Source organism: Hemiscyllium ocellatum, chromosome 17 (assembly GCF_020745735.1).
Source record: "Hemiscyllium ocellatum isolate sHemOce1 chromosome 17, sHemOce1.pat.X.cur, whole genome shotgun sequence".
NCBI lineage: Eukaryota > Metazoa > Chordata > Chondrichthyes > Orectolobiformes > Hemiscylliidae > Hemiscyllium > Hemiscyllium ocellatum.
Window position 1 is genome coordinate 9,843,831 of NC_083417.1, and position 8,513 is coordinate 9,852,343.

The window sequence follows — 8,513 nt, forward strand, 5'->3', positions numbered from 1 at the left end:
GCAGGACCTGTACACTTAATGGTAAGGTCCTAGGGAGTGTTGCTGAACAAAGAGTCCTTGGAGTGCAGATTTGTAGCTCCTTGAAAGTGGAGTCGCAGGTAGATAGGGATAGTGAATAAGGCGTTTCGTAAACTTTCCTTTATTGATCAGAGTCTTGAGTATAAGAATGGGAGGTCATGTCATGGCTGTACAGGACATTGGTTAGACCACTGTTGGAATATTGTGTGCAATTCTGGTCTCCTTCCTATTGGAAAGATGTTGTGAAACTTGAAAGGGTTCAGAAAAGTTTTACGAGGATTTTGCCAGGGTTGGAGGATTTCAGCTATGGGGAGAGGCTGAACAGACTGGGGCTGCTTTCCCTGTGGTGTCGGAGGCTGAGGGGTGACTTATAGAGGTTTATAAAATTATGAGGAGCTTGGATAGGATAAATAGAACAAGTCTTTTCCCTGGATCAGAGAGTCCAGAACTAGAGGGCATAGGTTTAGGGTGAGTGGGGAAAGATATAAAAAAGACCTACGGGGCAACTTATTCACACAGAGGGTGGTATGTATATGGAATGAGCTGCCAGAGGAAGTGGTGGAGGCTGGTACAATTGCAACATTTAAGAGGCATTTGGATGGGTATATGAATAGGAAGGGTTTGGAGGGATATGGGCCGGGTGCTGACAGGTGGGACTAGATTGGGTTGGGATATCTGGTCGGCATGGATGGGTTGGACTGAAGGGTCTGTTTCCATACTGTACATCTCTATGACTCTATGACTCTTTTCTGTGGAAGAGAATTCATAGCTGGGTGAAGAGGTGTCTCCTCATCGCAGTCTTAAAAGGCTGTATCCTTAGAATATGAGCCCTGGTTCTCATCTCCCTGTTCATTAAGAACGTCCTTCTTGCATTTACCGTGTCAGAATTTTATAATATTTCTATTATATCACCCCTCATTCTTCTAACCTCCAGTGAAAATAATCCAGTGTCTCTTCATTTGTAAGTCTTGCTATCCCAGCAATTCTTAAGTTATTTAGGACTGACCAGATGGATTGCAGTGTTTTTTTTTAAATTGTTCCCTTTATTCTTGTATATCCTAAGCTGGAACTATATTTGCTCATAGAATCTCCACAGTGCAGAAGAACGTCTCATCCCTCTGCTATATTCCTGTAATGTTGCATTTCCCATGGCTATTCCAATCCACTTAGCCTACACATCCCTGGACAATATGGGCAATTTAGCATGGCCAATCCATGCAATGTGCACATCTTTAGATTGTGGAAGGAGACCAGAGAACCCAGAGGGTGGCCCGCACAGCCATCTGAAGGTGGAATTGAACCCAGATCCATGGTGCTGTGAGGTAGCATTGTTAACCACTGAGCCACTGCGCTACTGCATTTTACAGGTAGAATTAACTTTGAACAGTACCTTTCTGCTGAAGTACATTGAGAACTAAAGTGCAAGGGAAGGTAAGCTTGATCCTTTGTGGACTCTGAGAAGCTTCTCAAAAGTACTTTATCAACAGATGTTGTAATAAGCATGTGGACATGATTACAATGGTTAGGGGTCCAAAGCTGGCTGAAACACAGCATGCATCAGTCATTAACGATGGCATCAAACAGCTTGTTATAAATTTAAGCCCTATCTGCATTGTCTATCTAGTTAGCCCTCAGTGTGTTTCACAAAATGCGTGGGGCAAATTCAGAAGTAGTCCAGTCAGATTGTTATTTAACACAAAAGATTTCAGTCTTTCAGATTGCCATCATGCTGTGTGATGTTACAGAGTGTACATTAGCATATTTTTATGAGATTGTGTTGACAATGAGGGTCATCATCCTGTTCGAAACAGGTTAATAATTCCCATTAAAAACCAACAGACAAGCTTTATCAAGAGGCATTAATGTGCTGATTTCTAATACTGATCACACTGACTTTAAGATATCCTTGCATAATGATTGCTGTGTGTCGGCATTTTGCTATGATTCAATCTATTTTGTAACTGGCAAGAGGTTTTTGGTTACATATAATGCAGCTAGCTGAGCATTACTTGCAGAAAGAACATAAACGTCTTGTTCTGTGCAAACGTCTGGTTATAAATGAATTTTTAAGTCTGTCGCAGTTTGCTGCATATGTTACAATTTTACTTACACACCAGATTGCCTTAATGACATTTTCACAGCAATGCACAAAGCCACTGAATCTCAAAGGAGCTCAGACACCTGTATAGAACTTAGAGGCCCTCAGTTGTTCATATCATGTCAGAGCATATTCAAAATTAAGAGCAACATTGATCCCAGGAGCCTTAAGGATTATTCTCAAGGTGTCCTGTTCTCTTGAAGGGGGCTGCAGAAACTAAGTGCAAAGCCAATGGGGAGTTAAGCTTCAGATATTTGCAGGGAGTAATTTAGTTTCTAAATAATGAGGCACTACGGGGAAGTAAAACAAAATGGATTTTTACTATTTTTCCTCCACTGAGTTAATCTCTTGTGCTGGTACCTAGTGTCTAAAAGGGGTACTGTAAAGGCTACACAAACAAGGCTTGCATTCTCCTGAGTGTAGAAGTTTCAGATGTGATCAAATTAAGGTGACAAGATGGATTGAGCAAGGTCCCAAGAAAATGCAACATTTGTTTTTGTCACATTGATTGATTAAAAGCAAGACCTGGCCAAGATGGAACTGCCTTGTTCTTCTTAAAGATAGTGCATTGGATCTTTTACAGACCATTCAGAGTGCACGCCAGGTCTCTGTCAGGTATGTAAGAACATATATATGAGGAAAAGATGAAGGCCATCTAACAGCACATCCAAAAGACAGCACAACAGTGAATTTGAGAATCAGGTTAGATTTTTGAGTTTGATTGTCTGACTTGCGACTTGGACCCACAGCCTTTGAATCCAGCATTGAAGAATACCCAGGGGAAAGTGAGGACTGCAGATGCTGGAGTACCAAAGTTGAAAAATGTGGTGCTGGAAAAACACAGCAAGCCAGGCAGCATCCGAGGAGCAGGAGAATCGACGTTTTGGGCATAAGCCCTTCAGGAATGGGGAATTCCTGAAGAAGGGCTTATGCCCGAAACGTTGATTCTCCTGCTCCTCGGACGCTACCTGGTCTGCTGTGTTTTTCCGGCATCACATTTTTCAACTTGAAGACTACCCACACAGTCACAGCCAACACAATATCAAAATATGGATTTGTTGTAAGATAAAGGTCTTTGCACATTTTGTTAATTAGAAAAGCACTACTTAGTCCAGTAAATACATCATTTTTCTTTCACACTGCAGCTATCCTTTTGGGAACTTTCACTGAGGCTCCAATCTAATTCCAGTTAATCCAGATGCAATGGTTAGGTTTAGCTTTGGCCTCATATTCGCTAGAAAATAAGTTCAAAGTGGCATCGAACCTATTTCTCTTTGGACTGTTGTTCGAGAGAGCGAGAGAAAGTCTTTCATCCAGATGGTTGTGACTAGGTTTGAATTCAGCTTCCAGAGATGAAAGGACAACATCACTAACAAATCCAGTCTTCTGCCAAGTGAGTTTTAATAGAATTTTGCAAGATTGGAGGACATTGATGCATGCTTAACATGGCTTATCCGAGTCAAGAGCAGGAAAAATATGGCAACCTTTTCATTCACAGAGCTCTGCTGCCTTTCAACAGGAGCTATTATTGCTGTTGCTCCTGGCAACAGTACGATCTCTCAGTGCCAAACCAGAACTGTTTTCTACCCCCCATATGTATCAGAAAGTATTCAAAAAAAAAACAAAGGTGTCCCTCATCTCAAGCTTCATTACAATAATCCCCTATTACATTGTCAATTATTGTTTTGCACAGAACTTCAGTCTGCATAAATTATGACCACTCAATTGAAATCAGCAATCTAAGTTGGTCAAAGGGTCAATAAACCCTCCCTTTAGTTTAGTTTTCACATTGGTACAAGTGTTTCTGTAATGTAAATTCATTGTGGATTCAAAGCCTGCATAGAGTCATTTTATTGATTTGGTTTTTATTGCTCTGAGATTTTTCACTGCATGACTTGGATTTTACATGATTTTATTCAATGCTGATACCACACAAGATGACTGATGTTTGTAGTTTGGACCATGCTAAATCCACGACTCACTGAAAGCAGAATGACCTGGATTTTACACACAGTGGCAGAAGAATGGTATTCAATATTGCACTTTAAATCTGCCCCAAGCTATTACACCCTAACTTAGGGGGATTAGCAAACCCTCTCAATACATTGACATATAAAGGACACTAAAGCCTGTGTCAGCAGAGTAAATAGCAGGGTGACTTTACGACCGATCAAATTGTGGATTCCCTATTGAGTTGAAGAATCCAAAGTAGGAAGTGCAAGTTGAAATAAACACTGAAAACAAAGATATTTAAAGAAAAACTGAATTTAGACATAAAAATAAAAGACAGGCCAAAGAAAAAAAGAAAACCAATGGCTGGTTTTTCCAATTTTTTGGAAGTGTTTTGTTTGAGAGTCATTCATGATTTCCATTCCAGAAGGAATAGTGAAGCAAACAGTGAGTAATATTTGGAAATTAATGTGCTGGTCTTACTGGAACACTGTTCTGAGGTATACAAAACACATCAGACCAGTGTGCAGCATTTGCATTGGGAGACAGGAATTCAAAAGTCCTCACTTCCTCCTGCATAATTTGCATGTTTCACTAGTTTTCCTTTTCCTTCTGGGATGGCCATAGTGATTTTGTTAATTCAATTTGCTGCTCTCCTTGTTAATTATGCAGCAAGACTTTTCGATGCTCGACTTGCAGAATCATGCAGCTGGACAGGCTGGAGTACTTATCACTGCTGGGTCTTCGCAATGAAAATGCTGTTGGTGTCATACTTAACCACCAACCACCCCACACCCCGCCCCCAAGCAGTAAAGCACTTTCAGATTGCTGCAAACCAGGAACTCCCTTTCAAACTGAGCTCCTGCACCATTATCCTGAAAGAAAAAGTCAGGAAATGATCATTGTTCAATGCTCCAAACTGGTGATAACCAGCTGCCTCACTCTCACTGTGGGGAAACAGTGTAAGCTAGAGGGGCTGGTGCCCTCTAGTAAGCACGAAGTGAATGAAGTGTGTCTGTTTTCCAAACTCTCAAAACCTTAAGTACACGACCTACTCTTCGCAAAACTGTGTCGACTATCGTTAATCAACTTATTCCTTCTAGATGATTATAAATCCTATCTCTTATAACCTTTTTCAACACTTTACCCTCAATCGAAGTAAGGCTCACTCGTCTATAATTATTAGGGTTGTCTCTACTCCCCTTCTTGTACAATGGAACAACATTTGCTATTCTCTAGTCTTCTGGCACTATTCCTGTGGACAATGACGACATAAAGATCAAAGCCAAAGGCTCAGCAATCTCCTCCCTGGCTTCACAAAGAATCTGAGGATAAATCCCACCCAGCCCAGGGGATTTATTTCTTCTTACACTTTCCAGAATTGCTAACACCTCCTCCTTATGAACCTCAATCCCATGTAGTCTAGTAGGCTATATCTCAGTATTTTCCTCGACCACGTTGCCTTTCTCTACTATGAATCTTGATGAAGAGTATTCATTTACTGCTTCCCCTGTCTCCTCTGACTCGATGCACAACTTCCCACTATTATGCTTGATTGGTCTAATCTTACTCCAGTCATTCTTTTTTTTTCTGATATACTTGTAGAAAGCCTTTGGGTTTTCCTTGATCCTATTCACCAAAGACTTCTCATGTCCCCTCCAGGCTCTTCTTAATCCTCTTTTTAGGTCTTTCTTAGCTAACTTGTAACTCTCAAGCATTCTAACAGAGTTATCACATCTCATCATAATGTAAGCCTTTTTCTTTTCTTAATAAGAAATTCAACTTCTTTAGTAAATCATGAGTCCCTCACTCGATAATATCCTTCCTGCCTGACAGGTACATATTTATCAATAACAAGCAATAGCTGTTCCTTGAACAAGTTCCGCATTTTAATTTGCCCATCCCCTGCAGTTTCCTTCCCATCCTATGCTTCCTAAATCTTGCTTAATCACATCGTAATTGCCTTTCACCCAGCTATAGCTCTTGCCCTGCAGTATAACCCCATCCCTTTCCAACACAAAAGTAAACAAAACTGAATTTTGGTCACGATCAACAAAGTGCACACCTACCTCCAAATCTAACACCTGGTCTGGTACATTACCCAGTACCGAAACTAGTATGACCTTGTCCCTTGTTGGCTGTCTACATACTGTGCTGAAAATGTGTTGCTGGAAAAGCGCAGCAGGTCAGGCAGCATCGAAGGAACAGGAAATTCGACGTTTCGAGCATAAGCCCTTCATCAGGAATGAGGAAAGTGTGTCCAGCAGGCTAAGATAAAAGGTAGGGAGGAGGGACTTGAGGGAGGGCCGATGGAGATGTGATAGGTGGAAGGAGGTCAAAGTGAGTGTGATAGGCCAGAGTGGGGTGGGGGCATAGGGGTCAGGAAGAAGATTGCAGATTAGGAAGGTGGTGCTGAGTTCGAGGGATTCGACTGAGACAAGGTGGGGGGAGGGGAAATGAGGAAACTGGAGAAATCTGAGTTCATCCCTTGTGGTTGGAGGGTTCCCAGGCGGAAGATGAGGCGCTCTTCTTCCAACCGTTGTGTTGTTATGGTCTGGCGATGGAGGAGTCCAAGGACCTGCATGTCCTTGGTGGAGTGGGAGGGGGAGTTAAAGTGTTGAGCCACAGGATGGTTGGGTTGGTTGGTCCTGGTATCCCAGAGGTGTTCTCTGAAACGTTCCGCAAGTAGGCGGCCTGTCTCCCCAATATAGAGGAGGCCACATCGGGTGCAGCGGATGCAATAGATGATGTGTGTGGAGGTGCAGGTGAATTTGTGGCGGATATGGAAGGATCCCTTGAGGCCTTGGAGAGAAGTAAGGGAGGAGGTGTGGGTGCAAGTTTTGCATTTCTTGTGGGTGCAGGGGAAGGTGCCGGGAGTGGAGGTTGGGTTGGTTGGGGGTGTGTACCTGACGAGGGAGTCACGGAGGGAGTGGTCTTTTCAGAACGCTGATAGGGGAGGGGAGGGAAATGTATCCCTGGTGGTGGGGTCCGTTTGGAGGTGGCGGAAATGACGGCGGATGATACGCTGTATATGGAGGTTGGTGGGGTGGTAGGTGAGAACCAGTGGGGTTCTGTCCTGGTGGCGGTTGGAGGGGTGGGGCTCAAGGGCAGAGGAGTGGGAAATGGATGCGATGCGGTGGAGGGCATCGTCGATCACGTCTGGGGGGAAACTGCGGTCTTTGAAGAAGGAGGCCATCTGGGCTGTACGATATTGGAACTGCTCCTCCTGGGAACAGATGCGGCGGAGACGAAGGAATTGGGAATATGGGATGGCGTTTTTACAGGGGACAGGGTGGGAGGAGGTGTAGTCTAGGTAGCTGTGGGAGTCAGTCGGTTTATAGTAGATGTCTGTGTTGATTCGGTCACCCGAGATAGAAATGGAAAGGTCTAGGAAGGGGAGGGAGGAGTCTGAGACAGTCCAGGTGAATTTGAGGTCGGGGTGGAAGGTGTTGGTAAAGTTGATGAACTGTTCAACCTCCTCGTGGGGGGTTCAACCCTCCACCTTGTCTCAGTCGAATCCCTCGAACTCAGCACCGCCTTCCTAATCTGCAATCTTTTCCTGACCTCTCCGCCCCCATCCCACTCCGGCCCCATCACCCTCACCTTGACCTCCTTCCATCTATCACATCTCCATCGCCCCTCCACCAAGTCCCTCCTCCCTACCTTTTATCTTAGCCTGCTGGACACACTTTCCTCATTCCTGATGAAGGACTTATGCCCGAAATGTCGAATTTCCTGTTCCTTGGATGCTGCCTGACCTGCTGCGCTTTTCCAGCAACACATTTTCAGCTCTGATCTCCAGCATCTGCAGACCTCACTTTCTCCTGTCTACATACTGCGTCAGGAAACCCTCTTGCACACAATGGACAAAAACTGATCCATCGAAAGTATTCCCAGTCAATGTTTGGAAAGTTAAAGACCCCATAATTTCCTCATTCCTGATGAAAGGCTTTTGCCCGAAACGTTAATTTTCCTGCTCCTCGGATGCTGCCTGACTTGCTGTGCTATTCCAGCACTATTGTAATCTTGACTATAATCCCTAGCATCTGCAGTACCCACTTCTGCCCCACAACAACGACCCTGTTAGTCTCACTCCTATCGAGGACAATCTTTGCTATCCTTCCCTTTACATCTCTGGAACTATTCAGAGGCCTATAGAACACTCCCAACAGGGTGACCTCTCCTTTCCTGTTTCTAGCGTCAGCCCAAACTACCTCAGTGGATGAGTCCTCAAACATCCTCTCTGCAACCGTAATACTGTCCTCTACTAACAATGCCACACCTCCCCCCTTTTAACATTTTCTGTGTTCTTACTGAAACATCTAAATCTCAGAACCTGCAATATACATTCCCGTCCTTGCTCTACTCATATCTCCGAAATGGCTACAACGTTGAAGTCCCAGGTACCAACCCATGCTGCATGTTAACCCATCTCATTCTGGGTGTT